The sequence below is a fragment of the Aquarana catesbeiana genome, linkage group LG05, assembly GCF_042186555.1.
Source record: "Aquarana catesbeiana isolate 2022-GZ linkage group LG05, ASM4218655v1, whole genome shotgun sequence".
Taxonomy (NCBI): Eukaryota; Metazoa; Chordata; class Amphibia; order Anura; family Ranidae; genus Aquarana; species Aquarana catesbeiana.
Genome location: NC_133328.1, coordinates 81,244,390 through 81,265,497, shown reverse-complemented (window position 1 = coordinate 81,265,497; position 21,108 = coordinate 81,244,390). Strand labels below are relative to the sequence as shown.

Sequence of the window (21,108 nt, the reverse complement as noted above, 5' to 3'; positions counted from 1 at the left end):
TGCAGAACTACACCACCCATGAGGCATTGCAAGCTGCAGTTACAAGCAGGACTCCCAAAGGCAGAGGCATAATGGGAGTTTTAGTTCTGCAACAGCTGGAGGGCCACAGGTTGAGCACCCATGCTAAAGGATGGAAGGGGTTTGACATTACTATTTTTCAGAACACTGGCTGCTGGGATTTTTCCAATTTACTTACATATTTGCGGTTTGAGGAGATACGTTCTACTGATATACCTTCACATGTGAGAATCCTATTTTCTTTTCGTACATCACTGGACACAGAGCCATAGTAGTTACTATGTGAGATGTCCCATAGCAATGCCAACTGAAGGGAGGGAGACACAACAAAAGTAGAGCAATAAGAGACTAGAGGACTTCTACTGCAGTACACTGCACCCAAAGGCGATATCCTCATGACCTGTTACATCTATTGATAGAATCAGGTAAATGTATAGACTGAAACCAAGTTGCGGCCTTGCAGATTTGAGCCGTGAAGGCTTGGTGATGCACTGCCCAGGAGGCACTAACAGAGGAGTGCCTTTTGATTCGAGAGGGTGGAATCCACCTCTTTAAACCATAAGCTTGAATGATTAACTTGTCGAAACTATTTAGAATAGTAGATTTCAATGCTGCCTGTCCTCTTTTAGGACCTACAGGCAACACAAACAAAAACATCCGTTTTCCGAATCTGAGCAATCGCCTTTAAGTAGACATTGACTGCTCTCACCACATCCGAAAAATGTAGTGATTTTTCTTCCAAAGAACAGGGCTCTGGAAAAAAGATGGTAGAACAATATCCTGGTTTAGTTAAAAACCTGATACTACCTTTGGTAAAAAGTTAAGATGAGGACGCAATACTACCTTATCCTTGTGCACAATAAAAATATGGCTCGTTACAAGAAAGAGCAGCCAATACCGATACCCTTCTTGCAGCAGATATGGTTACCAGAAAAAATCATTTCCTTGTCAAAAAAAAAAAAAAGTCTGTTTTGCAATACCGACAAACCTAAATTCAAGTCCCAAGGGTTCCTGTGTTACTTAACCAGAGATTAAGTCGTGTTACCCCCTGAATAAAGTTATGGACCAAAGAGTGCAAAGCAAGTGGTCACTGAAATAATACCGATAAGGCCGAGACCTGTCTTTAGAAAGCACTCAAGGTCAGCTTTATTTCTCACCCCATCTGCAGAAAAGTCAAGGACTCTACCTTACTTTATTTCCTGGGGTGCAGCTCCTGGTTTCACATCAGGAGACATACGTTTCCCAGACTCCATAATATATAACCACGGAGGCCGGCTCTGCATCAACCAAGGTAGAAAACTACCGAACTTGACAGCCCACACTTCTTCAGAGTGTGAGCTTCAATAGCCAAACAGTTAAATTTAGCATTTGTAAAGTAGGCTAGAACTCCGGACCTTGCGAGAGAAGGTCTGGCTGTGAAAGTAGGGTCCATTGGGTTACCCACTGCCATCTCTACGAACTCTGCATACCAAGGTTTCGTGGACCCCGCTGGGGGTCACAAGAATCAAAGACTTCCCTTCCTGCTTGGTCCTGTGAAGAAGTCGTGGATGCAGGCAGAACAGGAGGAAATGCGCAAAATCAGTGAGAACTGATTCCACGGGAATAGCAATGCATCCATTCCGCATGCTAGCGGATCCTTTGTTCTTGACACAAAGATGTCGATCTTTTTTGTTGATCCTGGACGCAAACAGATCCATGTCTGGGATCCCCCATCCTTGACATATTGACAGGAAGATATCGGGGTGAAGGAACCATTCTCCCAGGAACAACTGCTGGCAACTCAAGTAGTCCGCCTGCCAATTTTCTATTCCTAGAAAGAAAACTGCCGATAGGCAAAGTACATTGTTTTCTGCCCAAGATAGGATAAGATTCACCTCTCTGGGCCACACAACTTTTTGTGCCCCCTTGGTGATTAATATAAGCCATTGCTGAGCCATAAACAGATTGAATCCTAGCAGGACAATACCCTAATCTTAAACGTTCAGGCCCTCAGGACCAAGTGTTCTGCCTGAATTTCTAAAATGTTAATGGGCAAGGCCATTTCTGATCTAGGCTACTTCTCTTGGACAGCTGCCTCTTTCAGGACTGTCCCCCTACCTAAACAAAAAAAGGTTGGCATATGTTGTTACCATTTCCCAGGTAACCGAAGGATTTTCCCCCATTGCAGATTTTTTGGACGTTAACCTTAAACTGAGGCTCCGGCACACCCAGCCTACAGCACCTGGTATTTCCAGGTGGTCTTTCATCCGGGTACTAACCAGGCCCTACCCTGCTTAGCCTCCAAGATCAGACGAGATTGAGCGCTATCAGGGTGATGTGGCCGTAGGGTTTGGAGTCAGACACACTGCTCTTTGTTTCAAGCCGATAGGATACTGTTTTGCAGCAGTCTAGAATGAGACTGAGCATAAGGAACGGCCTTGAATGAAGCCACCATCTTTCCCGACAACCTCAGTTGTTGAATAGGAGAAAATCATCTTGCTTCGACTAGCTAAATCAGTTCCTTTATGGCGCTGATCTTAGCCTGGGGTACAAATACCCTTTTCTGGGTGTACCTATGATCAGACCCAAGTATTTTCTTCATGGTTTTAAAGGAAGATCCCTTCTAGTTTGAGAATCTGACCTAGATATTCCAGGTAGTTGAATGTGATGACCCATACTTTGGTCTAAGCGGGCTACTGACAGGTCTAACAAGAACAGATCGACTAGGTAAACCATAATCGTTATACCTCGGGCCCTCAATCTGGCTAAAAAAGGAGCCAGTACCTTTGTACTCGAGGTGCAGCAGCTAGATCAGAAAGCAGAGCTACACACTGAAAATGAAGATTTTCCACTTTGAAAGAAGATATCACTAGTGAGCGAGGAAATAGGCATATGGAGATATGCATCTTTGACGTTGATCGACAACAGAAGTTCTCCTTGTAGGATGGAGACAATAGATTGGATTGACTTCATGCAAAAATAGAGATTATATTCAGAAATTGAATCTTAGATCTTTTGAGATCCAGAATGTCCATTTGGATTTAGCCAAACCCCAACCTCTGCTCTAACATGGGGGCCATCATGAACACTTTTTTGCCAAAAGATGGTCCAATGCTTGAGAGAAAGATTTCATTTTCTCTGGATCCTTAGGAACGTTTGATCAGAGAAAACGAAGAGACGGAAACTCTTGGAACTCCAGTTTGTACCTTGGAGCTATTGAGGAAGTCCCCCATTCGTCTTGACACTCCTGCCAGATCGCTGAGAACTGCAGAAAAAAATTCTCCTTATTGAGCAAGCGGGGGCACCTCCTCATGAGGAGGCTTCAGTACCTTGTAGGTTTCCTCCCCCAAGACCTCTTCTGTCCCTGGGGTTAACCCTGAGGATTACCTTTTGAACCTGATGGTGGAAGCTGTTGCGACTGCCTGGAGGCTGATGCCCCTGGCTGGCACAGAAGAAGGAGCTTTGAAAATAATAAATACATTTACTCCTTCACTTAAACGGCAAAAGGGGGTATCTTTCTTACTAGAATTATTTTGGATGCATCCAAAATATCCCCAGATAGCTGTTTCACCGCAAAAAGGAACACTAGCCAGGAGCTTCTTGCATGACGCTTAGAGAAGGGCACAAGGCCTAAAGGATAGAGTCTGTCATAGCAACTATAGTAAACAAAGCTGCCTCCTGGACCTGCTGAGCAGGATAACTTTGAACACCTGTTTAAACTTGTTTTTTCAGCGATTAACCAATTACTGTTAGCGCAGGCTGAGACACTCAACCTGCCAGAGGAAAAAAAAAACTTTTCATAGAAATTCCAACCTTTTATCCATTGGATCCCTAAGTATTTGAGTATTGTCTGACGGACAAGTAAAACTTACTCACAAAAGGATATAGTAGCGTTAATTGCTGATATACCCCACTTAGTGAATTTTCTCTACCATAGGATAAAGTGTGAAAAACTTTTAGAAGGAAATGAATGCTTATCTGGGTGATCCTCCAGGTACAAAAAAAGGACAGGAAAAAGCATGCACAGCTTGAGGAGGCTTTAGCAAACCCAAACATTCAGATAAGGGTACATAAATGTGGAGCGGATCATTCAGCAAGAAATTGTACCATCAATCTTACAGATTGTGAATGCTGACTTTCCTGCATTTGACACCTCAAAAGAGGAGTCATCAGCCTCACCAAGGTCCCCTGAGGGAACAGTGTCCTCCTGCCCCTAGTTTCTAGGTCTGAGGGTCCTAGGAAAATGAAGGAGAACCTGTCGCATCTTGACCACACTGGGATGCGATTAAAGTTGGTAAACTTTTTTTTTTTAAACCTACCTTGGCTGAGGAAAAAGTAAAATGAACAGGGGCTGCAGTGTTGAAAACAGTTGCAAATATTTCAAGGCCCCGATGCTCACTCTGACCAGCCACCCCTTCTCAGGGGAAGATGCCATCTGTAGAGTAGGTTTTCCAGAGCTTGAGGGAGACCCTTTTAGCTCCTTTCTTGGGAGTGTTTCAACCCCCCCCCCCCCTTCTGAACATAGCCGATGCACAAAGCAGAGGTACCACCAGAAGAAATTGCATCCATTGCTTGAGCAATAGTCCAGCCCTGCCGCTGCTATTAATGCTCAGCCTGATGCAATAGTAAATGTGTCAAAAAGAATGCTTGTGTCACCAACCTCTTTCATGCCCCTCTATGCTCTTGTGTTCCTCCACCAGTTTAAGCAGTAATGCCCTGTACACACGGTGGGATTTTCCGACGGAGAATGTGTGATAGGAACTTGTTGTCGGAAATTCTGACCCTGTGTGGGCTCCATCACACATTTTCCATCGGAATTTCCGACACACAAAGTTCAAGAGCTTGTTATAAAATTTTCCGACAACAAAATCCGTTGTCGGAAATTCCTATCGCGTGTACACAAATCCGACGCACAAAGTGCCACGCATGCCCAGAATAAATTAAGAGACGAAAGCTATTGGCTACTGCCCCGTTTATAGTCCTGAGGTACGTGTTTTACATCACCGCGTTCAGAACGATCGGATTTTCCGACAACTTTGTGTGACCGTGTGCATGCAAGACAAGTTTGAGCCAACATCCGTCGGAAAAAATCCATGGATTTTGTTGTCGGAATGTCCAATCAATGTCCGACCGTGTGTACAGGGCATAATAATGGTGCTTTAAAAAAAAAAAAAAAAAAAAAAAAAAAACACATACCCATGTTGGGGGACGCCAACGCTGTGCTAAGCTCCGCCCCCCCACCATCACCCTTCTTCCTCTTTTTTTTAAAAAGAGTTTTCCCGCAGAGCACAGGCCTCTGATCCTACAGGACCAACATGAAAGGGGAAAAACATGGCGAGGAGAGAGCCTGGAAGCCGCCAAGTGGCAGCGTGCTGAACATTTTTTTCCCTTCCTTCTCCCGACGCTCTTCACCGTGAAGAGGGGGAGAATGCAGCACAGGTGGGGGGTATCTGGAGAAGAGAAAAGACCCCCCCAGACTTACCGGAGGTCTGCTGCTAGCTGGAGAGGAAAGAAGTCTGCTGCTCCGGACACAGCGTGCCTCTTGAGGAAGCACGAGAATGTATGTGCTCCATACAGCCCCCAGTGGTGACACATAGGCATGACAACATTTACTAATCAAAAGGAGACATTTCATAAGAAAATTCAAAAATTTCTTAGAAAACTCTACTTACCTTTCCCACCGCAGGGTTTTCTGTGGTAAAACCAACAGACCCAATCTTCACCCTTTACGGTGGGTTCCGTTAACCTTCAGGAGCCCGGGTTTACTCTGGGAAACCCACAAACCTGGACCTGTAATAGCACCACCGCCAGTAAAACTTTATGGCTTTAAAACCATAAAGTACTGGATCCCGGGGTCCAGCTCTCTAAAAAGAAAAGCGTTTATAGGCAAAACCTTGTTTCTTCGGACACAAGGCCCGGGTACCATTCAATTCAGCCTAAAAGACACCTTGAATGGATCCGGCTGCATAGCTAGCCCCAGCAAGGATTGCTCCAGTGGAGCTCAGCACAGCACATCTTTACTCGTGACCAACACCTTAGACACTGGCGAAAAAACTCAAGATACTCCCAGTAGTGGGAGGGGTTATATAGGGATTGCACTTTTTGTCTTAGGGCGTGCCAGTGTTCATCACATGAAGGTGGCCTATAACCCACATAGTAACTACTATGGCTCTGTGTCCCGTGATTTACGATAAGAAAAAAAACTTTAACATCTTTTCCAAAACAGGAAGCGAGAGGAAATCCCTGCAAATTAAGAGAACCACTTGGGGTCACCAAAACTAGGTGTTCCCATCGGAAGATTTCCCCTGAATTACTGTTTTGGGGATTACTCAAAATTTAGGCTTTTCATTTACTTTTGATAACGGTAAACAGGACAGATCGAGAAGGTCTAATACTTCTCCACTCTAGCCAAAACTTAAAAAAAAAAGTAACTTGTGTATAAAATTTTTATCACATTAATGTCAAAACTAAAAAAAAGTTTTGCATTTATCCTTTAAGTAATGGCAAAAGTGTTACTGAATAAAAACAGGCCTAAAGCAAAAATGTAAAAAAAAATGTTGTGGTCCATAGGGGGTGTTCAAGTGTGAGTTGGTAGGAATCCCAGTAAGGAAATAAAAAATGAAATTTCTTTGTAAGTAACTGCCTAAGAGTAAAGCTGTAAACTACTGACTACAAAACTCTACATTTCCTGGCGTACAATGGATATAAAAAGTCTACACATCCCTGTTAAAATGTCAGGTTTCTGTGATATTTTTTTTACATGAGACAAAGAAATAATTTTTATAACATTTTCAACCTTTAATGTGACCTATAAACTGTACGACTCAGATGAACAAACTGAAATGTTTTTTTTTTTTTTTTTGGGGGGGGGGGGGGTAAAAGTTGCATAAATGTGCACACCCTCTTATAACTGGGGATGTAGCTGTGTTCAGAATAAGCAATCACATTCCAACTCATGTTAAATAGGAGTCAGTACACACCTGCCATCATTTAAAGTGCCTTTGCCTAACCCCAAATAAAGTTCAGCTGTTCTAGGTCTTTCCTGACATTTTCATAGTCGCATCATACAGCAAAAGCCATGGTCCGCGGAGAGCTTCCAAAGCCTCAGAGGGATCTCACTGTTAAAAGGTATCAGTCAGGAGAAGGGTACAAAAGAATTTCCAAGGCATTAGATATACCATGGGACACAGTGAGGACAGTTATCAAATGGAGAAAAATAGGTAATACTTACCTGTAAAATCCTTTTCTTTGAGTACATCATGGGGCACAGAGTGAGGCCATTATTCATTACTTACTGGGTTATACTTCATCTCCAGGTGAATGGACACTGGTAGACCAAAGGTCTTTAGTTAGGAAGTGATCCCCTATATAACCCCTCCAATACAGGAAGTATGTCAGTTTTATAGCAAGCACTTATCCTCAAAGAGGGGAGGGACTTCTGTGTCCCATGATGTACTCAAAGAAAAGTATTTTACAGGTAAGCCAAAACAATCCTATTTTCTTTTTCATACATCACGGGACACAGAGTGAGCCTATTATTCATTACTTACTGGGACATCCCACAGCAATAGCCTTGAGGGGAGGGAGACATCCTGCCAAAACAATAGCCATCAGACCTTATACAGCAGCCCGCAGTACACTGCAGCCAAAAGCCAAATCCTTGGCTGCTTGAACATCCACTTGATAACATTTTGTGAATGTTTGCACCAAAGACCAGCCTTACAAATCTGAGCCACAGATGCCTGATGGCTAAAAGCCCAGGAGGTTCCTACACCCCTGGTAGAATAAGCTTTCACCCTGAAGGGAGGAGCTTTAAATTTTAGACTTTAGGCCTGAATGACCAATTGATGGACCCAATGGGCAATGGAAGCTGCCTGCCCATTCTTGGGTCCTTTTGGTAAAGCAAAAAAAGTCTGATCCTCAGATCGCCACAGATCTAGACAAATAAACCTTGACTGCCCGGACAACGTCCAAAGAATGCAGTCATCTCTCTTCCGCCGAACAAGGCTGAGAGAAAAATGAAGGCAAAATAATGTCCTGATTCAAATGAAAGGCTGACACCACTTTTGGCAAAAAGGATGGAACAGGTCATAACACGACCCTGTCAAGGTGAAGGATCAAGTATGGTTTCCTGCACGAAAGGGCCGCCAACTCCGACATCCTTCTAGCCGAGGTGATGGCCATCAGGAAGGCTAGCTTGCGTGACAGTAAGACTAATAGAATTTCCTTGATAGGCTCAAATGGTTGTTTCTGTAACACGGACAACACCAGGTTTAAGTCCCAAGGACACAGATGACCTAATGGGGGGGAAGCAAACGAGTTACCCCTTGCATAAAAGGTTCCGATCAGTGAATGGGAGGCTAAAGGCATTTGGAAAAATACTGACAAGGCCGAAATCTGACCCATTGTACTCAAAGCCAATCTGATTTTTTTTTTATAGCCAAGCTGACTATAGAAGAGAGAATTCCCCCAATCACGTATTTGAGGATGTCATTTTCTGGCTTCACACCAAGCAATCTAGGCTTTCCAGATCCTATAATAGATCTTCCTAGTGACAGTTTTTCTGGCATTCACTAGGGTAGACACCAACGGGCCCAAGATGCCATGATCCTTCAACACGCTGGTTTCAATAGCCATGCCGTCAAATTTAGAGACTGTAGATTAGGGTGAAATATAGGACCTTGAGACAGTAGATCGGGCAGCATGGAAGCGTCCATAGCCTGTCTATTGCCAATCTCATGATATCTGGGAACCAGGGGCCTTCTGGGCCAGGCTGGTGCCATAAGGATGACTGGAACCTCCTCTCTGAATCCTGCGCAACAAATGTGGAAGGAGAGGGATCGCGGTAAAGCATAAACCAGGGAGAACTGGTTCCATGGAACTACTAGAACATCTGCTCCGATTGCCAGGGGATCCCTTGTTCAGGACACAAACTGCTGTAGCTTGTTGTTGAACCTGGATGCCAATAGATTAACCTCTGGCCATCCCCAACACTGGCAGATTTGCCAAAATACGTTCGGGTGTAGGGACCATTCCCCCAGGCAGATCTGCTGGCGGCTAGCATAATCTGCCTTCCAGTTCTCTACTCCCGAGATATGGACCGCCGATAGAACCGACACATGTCCCTCTGCCCAGGTTAATATATGGTTCATCTCCTGAGTTGAACGACTTCTGGTACCACCCTGGTGGTTAATATAGGCCACTACAGTAGCCTTGTCGGACTGAACCCTGATGGGGCAGCCCTGAAGCTTCACCGTCCAAAACCATAGACCCAGACGTACCACCCGTAACTTCAGGATGTTGATGAGCAGGCTCCCTCCTTGACCATCTCCCCTGAGCTGTGAGCCCCTCTAGGGTTGCTCCCCAGCCTGAGAGACTGGCATTTGGTCAGTACTCTCCAAGACACCGGGAGGAAGGATTTTCCTTTTTGCAGGTTCTGATCCTGCAACCATAAGCTTAGACTTTCCCCCCCACCAGATCAAGTGGGGGCATCCCCTCAAAAGAAGGGCTTGGTGCCGGGTTTTGAAGAGTTCCTTCTGGACCTGGGGCTTGCCCCTGGCTCTAGCACCCTGTTGGCAGCGGAACTGCCTTAGCGCTGAAGAATTAAAAGAACCCTTTCCTCTGGAAATCTTTTGGATATACTTATCCAGATCATCACTAAAAACACATTCCCCATTGAATTGGAACCCTGCCATTAAACTTACAGGGAAGCTCGGCTGACCAGTTCTTAAGCCACACAAGTCTGCCCATGTGAACAGACAAGACAGCCAAAGGAGAAACCTGTTGTATAGAATCCTTTAAAAGGCATCTACAGCATAACAGTGCTCAAGGAATATCTGCCCTTTTTTCAGCAAGATCACCCTCCTGGTTAGGCCTGTCAGGCCATCTGACCTGATCATTTAAGGACTGGCAGACTCCAATTTCTGCAAAAGCTGGCTGCATAGCTTAACTGGCCAAAGAAAAGGAAGCCTTTAATAATGACTTCAGTTTCTTGTCAAGAGGGTCTTTCAAGCCCTGTGCGTTATCCACTGGACAAGTTAAGTTCTTGTTAAAGGAAGAGACTGTCGCATCTACGGCTGGCATGCTCCATTTCTTAACAAACTTTTCCTCCATGGGATATAAAAGGGAAAACCTCTTTAGGTGGTATGAAAATCCTGTCAGGATGTTCCCAATCAGCATACACCACCTGTTCCAACAGCGGGTGCAAAGGGAAAGCCTGTGCAGCCTGAGGAGACTTCAGGGACCCCAAAGAGGACAAGGGAGGCTCAGGAACCTCTGCAGGAGGCAGCTTAAGGGCAGAACAAATCATCTTGGTAAGAATCTGGATCAAAAGCCTCTGCAACAGAGACCGATACCAACTGGACATCTTCTGGCCCAGATTCCTCAGAAGCAGACTCATCTGCTGAGCCATCTCCTAATTCTCCTAAGCTCTTCCCCTTCCTGCTCCAAATTAGGAGGCTCAGGGGGAGGGGGATCTGTCACGCTTCTTGCCACCCTGCGGGATGGAGGCAATCATGCCAGCAATCCTGTGCTCTAACCCAGCTAGGGCTGAGCACAGGTTATCCCTGGTGATAAAGGGTGAAGCAGCATTGTTGACTGTAGGCACAACACCAGACAGGCGCAGCTGCTAAGATTGCCCGGAAGCCTCTGGTCTCTCAGGGAATACAACACTAGGGTTACGACTAGGCTCCTCAGGAGCTACTGACCTAGGTGTGCCTTTCCCTGTAGTGTTAACCCCGCGCCTGTTTTTTGAAGACACTGCAAGCTACAAAAAGGGAGTACCTGGGTTTAGTATTTTACACCAGAAGGGAGACCCTTTAATAGGGCTCACCAAGCTCCTATGCAATCTTGCTAAGCACTTTAGCCTGCCAACCAACACCTGGTGACTCACGTGACCCGGGTAAAGCAGAATAAGTTGCTATAAAGTTAATGATACAGAGCCTACTCTGTGTCCCACAGCTGTCCCCTGGAAGCGCCGCATGTAAGCCATTAACTGTTTAAATAAGCTGGCTGTGTGCCAGGACGCTCTGAGGATGCGTACGCACGCAGTCACACGCAGCTGTGTACGTGCACGAACGAGTCCTCGTGCTCCATCTTAGCGCTACATCGCATGGGCGGTCCGGTGTACACACACAACATACTGCGTGGCAAGCCGCGTGCGCCATGGCTGCTCAGTGGCCATGAACGATCATGCACTCAGGCAGACGCACGTGCACCATGGTGAACCAAGCTGCACAATGGAGATCCTCTGTGCAGGACTCTCCAAAAGGTAAAACAGCAAAAGACAACAGGAAAAAGGTACTTCAATTCAAACACAAGCAGCTAGCCCAAACTCCCCCCTGCGGTCACTACTACACAGGTGTCCAGCTTTAGCTAGATTGACAGATTGTTACACACATGGGGCACCCCACAATAAGAAAATAAGGGGGGATTTCACTTACCCATCCAGGCGCAGGGCAACCTTAGAACTAAGAGCCCAATCTTCACCCATCATGACGGGTTCCTGTCACTTGAGGACCTTCAAGGACTGGGTACCCTTTTCATATTTTAGGGTCCATTCACTTGGACCTGTACAGCACCCTGCAGGAATGCCTTAGCTCTGTGGTGTCCAGGATTCCACTACGCAGGGTCCAGTGCCTGGAGGTTGCATTACAGACAAAACGTCGCAGGAGCCTTGCATCTTCTTTGTGAGGCTTGGGTACCATTTATCTTAGCATATAAGCCGGTTTCAAATGGATCCGATCGGCCAATCCCTTGATTCATTTTAGAACTGTGCTGACTTAAAGACCTGGAGCTCGAGAAAGAGCTCAAACAAAACATGCCCATCCACCTTGCAGACACTGGTAAAAAACTGAAGCACTTCCAGTATGGAAGGAGTTATATAGAAGGATCACTTCCGGTCTAAAGACCTTCAGTCTTCCAGTGTCCTTTCACCTGGAGATGAAGTATAACCCAGTAATAAATAATAGACTCACTCTGTGTCCCGTGATGTATGAAAAAGAAATTTGGAACAACCATGACATTACCAAGAACTGGACGTTCCTCCAAAAATTGATAGACAAGAAAACTGGTCAGGGAGGCTGCCAAGAGGCCTACAGCAACATTAAAGGAGCTGAAGGAATAGCCGGCAAGTACTGGCTGTGTGGTACATGTGACAACAATCTCCCATATTTTTCATATGTCTGGGCTATGGGGTAGGGCGGCAAGGTGGAAGCTTTTTCTTATGAAGAAAAACATCCGAGCCTGGCTAAATTTTGCAAACACACTGAAGACTCCCCCAAAAGCATGTGGGAAAATGTGTAATGGTCTGATGAAACCAAGGTTAAGCTTTTTAGCCACAATTCCAAAAGATATGTTTGGCTCAAAAACAACACTGCACATAACCAAAAGAACACCATACCCACAGTGAAGCATGGTAGTGGCAGCATCATGCTTTGGGGTAATTTTTCTTCAGCTGGAACAAGGGCCTTAATCAAGGTAGAGGGGATTATGAACAGTTCCAAATACCAGTCAATATTGGCACAGAACCTTCTGGCTTCTGCTAGAAAGCTTAACATGAAGAGGAACTTCATCTTTCAGCATGACAATGACGCAAAGCATACATCCAAATCAACAAAGGAATGGCTTCACCAGATGATGATTAAAGTTTTGGAATGGCCCAACCAGAGCCAGACCTGAATCAGATTGAAAATATGTGGGGTGATCTGAAGAGGGCTGTGCACAGGAGATGCCCTCGGAATATGACAGATTTTGAGTGTTTTTGCAAGGAGTGGGCAAATATTGCCAAGTCAAGATGTGCCATGCTGATAGACTAATACCCAAAAAGACTGACTGCTGTAATAAAATCAAAAGGTGCTTCAAAGTATTAGTTTAAGGGTGTGCAAATTTATGCAACCACATTATTTTAGCGTTTTATTTTTACTTCCCTCCACCTAAAAGATTTCAGTTTGTTGTTCAGTTGAGTTATAAAGTTTATAGGTCACATTAAAAAGGTGGAAAAAGTTCTGAAATTATTTATCTTTGTCTCATTTTTTTCACATCACAGAAACCTGACATTTTATACCCACTGTATGACTAAAATGACAGTGAGAAATATATTGGTCATATGCAGCTCCTCATACCTTGCTCAGCTGTATCCGGTTTCACTGCTGCTAGAAGACTTCCAATAGATGTCCTAAAGTTAAACGGAGCCAAGAAGAGTACATACGTCACACATCCAGCAACCTGCAAGACAAAACCATCATTAAGATACTACACAACACAAACAGTGAAACAAGTAGTGATGAGGAGGCATGACAAGATGATCTTACTATGTCTATCAGGGTGGATCGAATTTAAATCATTAGTAAAAAGGCTTGATTTAAATAATTTTTAAAGAGCAACTGTCATCTCTGTCCCGCAGCAGCTCCTCCTCGGACCCACTGTTGACTCACCGACAGTCCCATTCACTTTAATGGGATGGCTAGTAATGTGGCAGTGACACAACAAGGTGAGTGATGTGGCGGCAGCAGGTAAGTGGATGCCCGCTAACAGGCGCTGCCATGAGGGATCTGAAATGACAGGTGCTCTTTAAATGTAAGGACTTATTCTTGCTGGTAGTTAGAATCTTTAATACATGCAAACAAAATTAAGGTTTCCCATTTAGAATAAGCTGTCAGGTTAGTAAATATTCCCAAACTGGGTCACTTTTACGGCCTGCTGTAATTTTGGTCCTTAAGGGAGGAAAAAAGCACTTCAAGCTATATGCAGAAAGATCACAAGGTTTACAAGCTGCTTAGGTTTCACTTTCATTTTTACTTCTTGCCCTTCCTCCTTGCACTTAGAGCCTGGCACAAATACATTTCTCTTCAAACAATCATACAGTTTGTAGTGTACATAGATTTGCAAAACAATGGGATAAAGGAATATAACTGAACTTTGTTTTATCTCATGGTTACTGTGAAATTGTGTGAATGCATCAATGCAGTGCATGTTATTTTAGCTTGCAGAGCTTGGATTCAATGAGTTTACTTAAAATGTAAATATTGCAGAATATACAGCCTCATGCTGTATAGTTAAGCTAAATTTCATGCTGATAAAACTAAATGCTGCATCTTAAATAGAAAACTACCTTTACATAGACTTTTACTCCAAAACACATTAAAATAAATAATAATAAAAAAGATTTAAAGCCAAGTTCCACCCAACAATGGAACTCGATTCCTCCCCCCTCCAATATGTGTAGCTGCTGACTTAATCTTTAAAAGGGGTGGGCAGGACTCTGCTTTAAGTAAAAAAAAAAAAAAAATCTGATTTAAATCAAAATAATCTGCAGCAAAGCGCCATTGGCTCCCGCTGCTGTCAAAGTAAGTGAGCCAATGGAAGATAGAGCGGGGGGTGGCGCCGGACCGCGGCTCTGTGTCGGAATGAACACACGGAGCTGCAGCTGTGAGCAAAACCATTACACAGAGCAGGTAAGTATAGAACATTTCTTTTTGTTAAAAATAAAGACTTTAGTATCACTTTAAGGTTTACCTGAGTTAAATTGTTAGGTTTTTTTTTTTTAGTCACTTGTATCAAATCCTTGGAGTAAATTTTGTAAAGCCTGATGACTTGAAGGCAACAAAGGGCCCATACACAGAAACAAAGCTATATTATTAGGGAGGTTAAAGTGGACCTTCACACTCAAAAGTTAAAGGCACTATTCCTTTTCCCAAACCAATACTTTTTTTAAATTTTTTTTTTTAAACAGGTACCGCTCCCACAATTCTCGCCTAGGCAAGAATGACTTGTGCTTAGGCAAATCCCCATGCATGCAGCCTCCTGGAACACATCACACACCCCAGGAAGATGCAGGACCAGTCCTACAGCACTGTGCAATCTAACTTGCGCAACGGGGGAGCTGGCAGGGTTTCTTCAGGAAGTCACAAAGGCACCCATATCTAAGATGGTGGCAATGGGGACCTGCAGAAGTAGAAGAACCAGCTGTGTGGCAAGACAGCGCTGGTCCCCAGCCACTCGTATTTATCTGTTTTTTAAAAGCCAGCAGCTACATGATATTTACTGGTGACATTTTTTTCCCCCAAGACTGAAGTCCTCCTTTAAGAGCAGTAAAGCTAAAAACTAGAAATATGGGCGCTGTCATTGCTGATTTTTTTTTATATTTAAATGTGCAAGTTCCAGGGATGTCATCCTGATACTATCTTCAATACCACATGATCATGTTTATAACCAGTATCCCAACATCTAAATTACACCTGCTTGTTCCAGGCCAGCGACTCAGCGAAAGCAGGACACGTAAAATTCACATAAAATTCAAACCAAGTCAGCAATGGCAGCTTCCAAATTTCTAGCCAGACAGGTTCAACTTAAAGCAACTGAATTGTTTTATGGCAAGATTTGCTTTGAACAGAATATCCTGTCTTTAATTTGTCATGGATAACACACTATTGTCCTATGACTATGGACACCAAAGAGTATATTGGCTTCATGTGAGTGGACGTACTCTAAATAAAAAAAATACATTTTCAGCATGTATATATTTAGGGTTTTTTAAAGGTTTGTTGGAACATTTTCAACTAGACTTTCATGTTAACAAGCTTGCTATACATTTGCATAAGAAATGATTACATTCTCTAGTCTAAACCATCAACTTATACAAACTACAGTCACCATTATGGTCAAATGACTGCAGAGATGAAATAAATTATTTTCAAAGAGAATCTACAATTTTCATCCCTTTACCAACAGAGATTTCCATTAATAGAGAAAAAACACAACTGATTTGCTGCTCTATTATAGAAAAGGCAGCTCCTATCTACATAAACTATTCACAGAAAGGATTTTTTTTAAAACAGACCTGCACTTAAAATGTTGACAACATTCTGTAGCCATTTTAAGAGGTAGGTAAACAGTGGCCTTTGCCAGAAAAAATGCTGCATCAGGCTGCTGTCAGCACTGACCTTATGTGAAAAGCTAGAAAATTGAATAAAAAAAAAAAAAAAAAAAAAACAAAACAAAAAAAACCACACGACTGAAGGTGAGGTTTAGCAAACGTCATATGACAAAGTGCCAAGGTCTTTACACATAAAATAGCACTGAAAGGAAAAAGTGGAGGCTTCTTTCATCAATATAGACAACAGCTGTATATTAAAGTGATTCAAAAGGCAAGACATTGTTTACTTTCATGCGTTCCCTGCATTAAAGTAGAACTATAGGCAAAACTTTTTTTCTCATCTTGGATTTAATAACTGAGGGCTATAACCCCTGTAAGGTTTATATTTGCCATCTTTGTCCCATTGGAGAGAATTACATTCACTTCCTGTCTCATAGCCAAACAGGAAGTGAGAGGAAATCCGTGCAAATTAAGGGAATCTCCTGGGGACCCCAAGATCACCATAACTAGTGTCCCAATTGGAAGATTCCCCCTCTATTACTTTTCTGGGGACAACCAAAAATTTGGGATCTTTTTACTTTTGTTTTAAATTATAATAGTAAACAATGACACAGAGGATGACTCTCCATAATGGGAGTACAGACAGCAAAAGAAACTAAAAATGTTCTAATCCCTTTCCATTCTATTCAAAGCCAAAAAAGTTTTTCCTTTAGTTATACTTGAAGGTAAAAACGTCTTAGTAAACGTATCGCCCCTCACCTTCCTATATACTTGACTGAGTCCTATATCGATCCAGCGCTGTGCCTGTCTGCAGCCAGCGCTGCTCTCTACCCCTCTTTACATTAGTCACAGAGGCAGACCTAGGAGCCATCAGCTCCTGCTGCTGTCAAATCATGTGAGGAAGGAGCAGGGAACAGGGTCGAGCTATGGTGTGTGTGTGTGTCTAAATAGGTGCACACAGCCCAGCTAGGCAGAGAGCCCCTATAGAAAGCGACTTGCTATGGTGGCGCACAAGGAAGAGGAGGCTACAGAACTGGTGGAGGACCCCAGAAGATGAGGATTGGGGCCAGAGCAGGTAAGTATAATGTGTTTTTTTTTTTTTTTAAAGCGAAGCCAAGCCGGAAGGGATCCCCAATGTTGCGCTAACTATAGACCCATCTTCTTTTTAAACTCCAACACCAAAATTACTGGCTAAAATTATGGCACTTCGCCACCAGGACCACGGTACGGCCTTAACCCACCCAGGTCAAACGGGCTTCATAGTGGGCCAAGAGGCCAGCAACAATACTGTATGGGCCTTGAATATTCTTCACTGGGCCCAGCATGGGCCAGAATGTGCACCTTGTGTGGTATGATCAATGGATGTGGAAAGGCCTTGGATAGGGTAAAATGGGTCTATATGATGAAAGTGCTGCGTGGGATTGTTTTGGGCAAACGCATGATGAGCTGGGTACTGGCCCTCTACAGAGATCCTAGAGCTCAGTTAAAGGCCAATGGTACGCTCTCAGACCATTTCAGCATTACGCAATGGGACTAGGCAGGGGGTGCCCCTTGTCCCCACTATTGTTCGCTCTGGTCCTAAAGCCCTTTTTAAGGAAAGTCCAGGGTAATGCTGATATTTACGGCATCCATGCTGGCTTCACAGAACATACACTATGTGCCTACGCAGACGATCTCTTATTTTATCTTTCAAATCCCCATGTTTCTTTACCAGTGTTGATGTCCAAATTGCAGAAATATGGCTTTCTATCCAACTTTAAAATCAATTATGGGAAATCTGAGCTTCTGCCTATCCATGTCCCTACTGCATGGCGGCCCCCTTCATTCCCTTTTGGCGTAAGGGCTCTCTGCCTTACTTAGGGACACACCCCTAATACGAGTCTCCTATATGACCCCAATTATGGTAGATTGACTAGAATATTGAAATACCTACAGCTATGGAAGGGACATCCCTCGACATGGTTTGGGAGGGTGAACATCCTTAAAGCGAAGTTCCACTCATACAATCTGGTCAGGTTGGATGTATTACTCCTCTGAGATGCCAACAAATTTAATGTAACCCCCATACCGTGTCCAATGACACGTTTGCCTTTGTTGTATGATCCCCCCATAGATGTCCCAGACATTAGCTCGCTAGGGTTGATGTCTGTTCGGTTTACTTTCTCCCTTTCCAAGTTTCTCTCCCCCTTCTCAAGTATTCTTTTTCCTCATGGAAGTGGCGCCTCATCAAATATGCATCAGAACACTGTATATATCTCATACATCTCAGGTCTGTCCAGGTACAGTGCCTTGGAAAAAGTATTCATACCCCAGGACATTTACCACTTTTATGTTTTTGGTTGTAAAAAGAAAGTATTTTATTGGGATTCTATGTGATAGAGAAACACAAGCACATAATTGTAAATTGGAAGGAAAATAAATGGTTTTATTTAGTTTAGACAGACGGCCATATCTTGGTAGGTTTGCAGTTGTGCCATACTCTCCATTTTCAGATGATGGATTTTACAGTGCTCCGTGAGACGTCCAAAGCTTGGGATATTTTTTTATAACCTAATTCTGCTTTAAACTTCTCCACAATTTTATCCCTGACCTGTCTGGTGTGTTCCTTGGCCTTCAGGATGCAGTTTGTTCTAAGGTTCTCTAACAAACCTCTGAAGCTTCACAGAACAGCTGTATTTATACTGAGATTAAATTACACACAGGTGGACTAATGAAGGCAATTGGTTCCACTAGATTTTAGCTAGGGGTATCAGACTAAAGGGGGCTGAATACAAATGCACCCCACCCTTTTCATATATTTGTACAAAGTTTTAAAAACCATTTATCATTTTCCTTCCACTTTTCCACAATTATGTGCCAATTTTTGTTGGCCTATCCCATAAAATTCCTACATTTATGTTTTTGATTGTAACATGACAAAAAGGTGGAAAATTTCAAGGGGTGTGAATACTTTTTCAAGGCACTGTATGTTAATATTGTGAAATATACAGTACTTTGGTCTAGTTCCACTTAGACCCCTTTCACACGTGGGGACTGTATGTCCGTATTTCATCCTTCAGTTTTCGGATGAAATACGGACATAAATGCATCCCTATGGGATAGCGGGTGTCGGACGAACATCTGCTGACACCCGATATCATCCGTCCCCGCTCTCGTCCGATTCTGCGGACGGAAGAAAATCCTATTTTTCTATCTGTCTGCAGAGCGGATCGGATGAACACGGACAGACGGTCCGTGCTCATCTGATCCCCCATAGGGGAGAGCGGAGATCTGACAGGGCGGTCCCTGCACAGTGTGCGGGTCCCGCCCTGTCATCCGCCGGCTCAGCTGGGAAAAACGGAGTGATCCCCGCTGAGCAGCGGATGTTCATGTGTCGGATCAACACGGATCCGTCCCGTGTGAAAGGGGCCTTAGTCACACCGTGTTTATGAAGATGTGGGGACAGGTGGAGGACTTGTGTGCTTTCCATGAAGTAATATGTATCTGGCTTGTATATATTGCTTACAGTTCTACTTCGTTAGACCGGTTTCTGATGTATGAACCAGACGTGAACACTATGTTTACTTGTGGAACTTTGTCATTCTGAACCCTGATCATGCAAAACACTGCACTGAAGCCCGCTAAAAAATAAATTACCACGCTATTAAACGGTTATGTAAAATAGTCTGAGCAAATTTACATGCAGCTTTCTGAATATCAGACTATAGCCCCCCCCCCCCCCCCCCTTAAAGTAGTTGTAAAGGAAGAAGGTATTTTAACTTGGTGCATTGTAAGCATTCAAGGTAAAAAAAATAAATAAAATAAAAATAAACCTTCTGTGATCAGTTACCTCCACCCTCAGCCCCTCTTAAATGCTTACCTGAGCCCAATCTCAATCCAGCTCTGCTCTCACTGGACTTGGAGGCAGCAGCAGGAGCCATTGGGTCCTGCTGCTGCAGAGCCTGTGAGGAGGGAGTGGAGCCAAGCTACGCTGTATGCGTCTGCATGAGTGCCCACATAACAAGTGGGAAGGAAAGGGAGCAGGAGCACCGGCATGGGACCCCAGAAGAGGAGAATCTGAGCTGTTCTGTGTAAAACTTTTGCACAGAGCAGGTAAATATGACATGTTTAATATTTATAAACAAAAAAAAAAACTTTACAATATAGAAAAGCAGGGAGGCCTAAAGAAAAAAAAAAAGAACTAGCAGACACAAGCATACAATACGTACATTAAAAGCATTCTTTAAAAATTGTAAGGATGAAAAAAAAAATTACATTGAAAATATACGTGAGACACTTGACATTGTATTATAGGGACTGCACAAGTACAGAACATCTGGTATGACAGGTGCATACACATCAGGCGTGGTCCTCGTTTACAAGCAGAGTCCAACAAGCTACTTATTTTACAGTAAGCACAACATACAGATCACTGCCTTGGAGATCAAACTGGCCCATCATTTATTCAGGAGTCGTTACATAATGCTTTACTCTGAAATGGACAGCAATCTTTGGTACAGCAATAAAATTCATTAAAATAACATAGCATTCACAGCCAACTCTATAGTGCTTACACATATATACCGATATAAAAAGTGTTGTCTTTATATGTATATTTTCTAATGTGTAATCTGTAATTCTGAATCCTTACCTTTTTTAAAGAAAGCCTTTAATGGTTTTAATCAGGATATACAAAACAATGGCAACCACCCCAATTTATAACTAGCCTTTGCAGTAAGGTGCTCACGGAAGGGCAACACACAATGCAAACAGACACATTTCCCAGCACATATACAAGCTAGCCTGCAAAACAAAAACAAACAAAAAAACAAAACAAAAAAAAAAACCTGCACTTCATTTATTCCTCAACCTGGGAGACTCTCAAAAAGTATACTTGGGACCGCAGTATACAGAGGAGCCTTTACGTAGGCACTTCTACAAATATTTGCAAAAGTGTGCAAACTAAAACCTCTGTTTTAATGTGAATTGTAAGACATGGAATTTGTTTTTGGGTTTTTTTTTTTTTTTTTTGCAGGCTAGCTGGCAAGAGTGCTGAGACATTTTTCGTCTGTTTTCATCAGGATAACCGCAATGCACAGAAATATCTTTCACATTACCACCCTAACCTTGCTGCAAAGTTGAAAATAGCTTGTAAAAGCATCTGTTAAACCCCCCCCCCCCCCCAAAAAAAAAAAATATCCTGCTCCTTTAAAACATGTTATATGACAATGCATGTCATGTGTTATTTGGCCCCCTGT

General features: G+C 43.4%; 1 protein-coding gene and 1 pseudogene across 1 annotated transcript in view; both read right to left on the bottom strand.

The window, feature by feature from the left end:
• The window catches only part of LARP4B (La ribonucleoprotein 4B), a 176,733-nt gene that overhangs the window by 105,911 nt on the left and 49,714 nt on the right, over nt 1–21,108 (bottom strand). The window contains exon 2 of the mRNA XM_073632734.1: nt 13,119–13,221. The gene's annotated coding sequence lies outside the window, so the exon portion shown is untranslated. The remainder of the gene's footprint in view (nt 1–13,118; nt 13,222–21,108) is intronic.
• On the bottom strand, nt 2,228–2,346 carry LOC141146341 (5S ribosomal RNA; annotated as a pseudogene).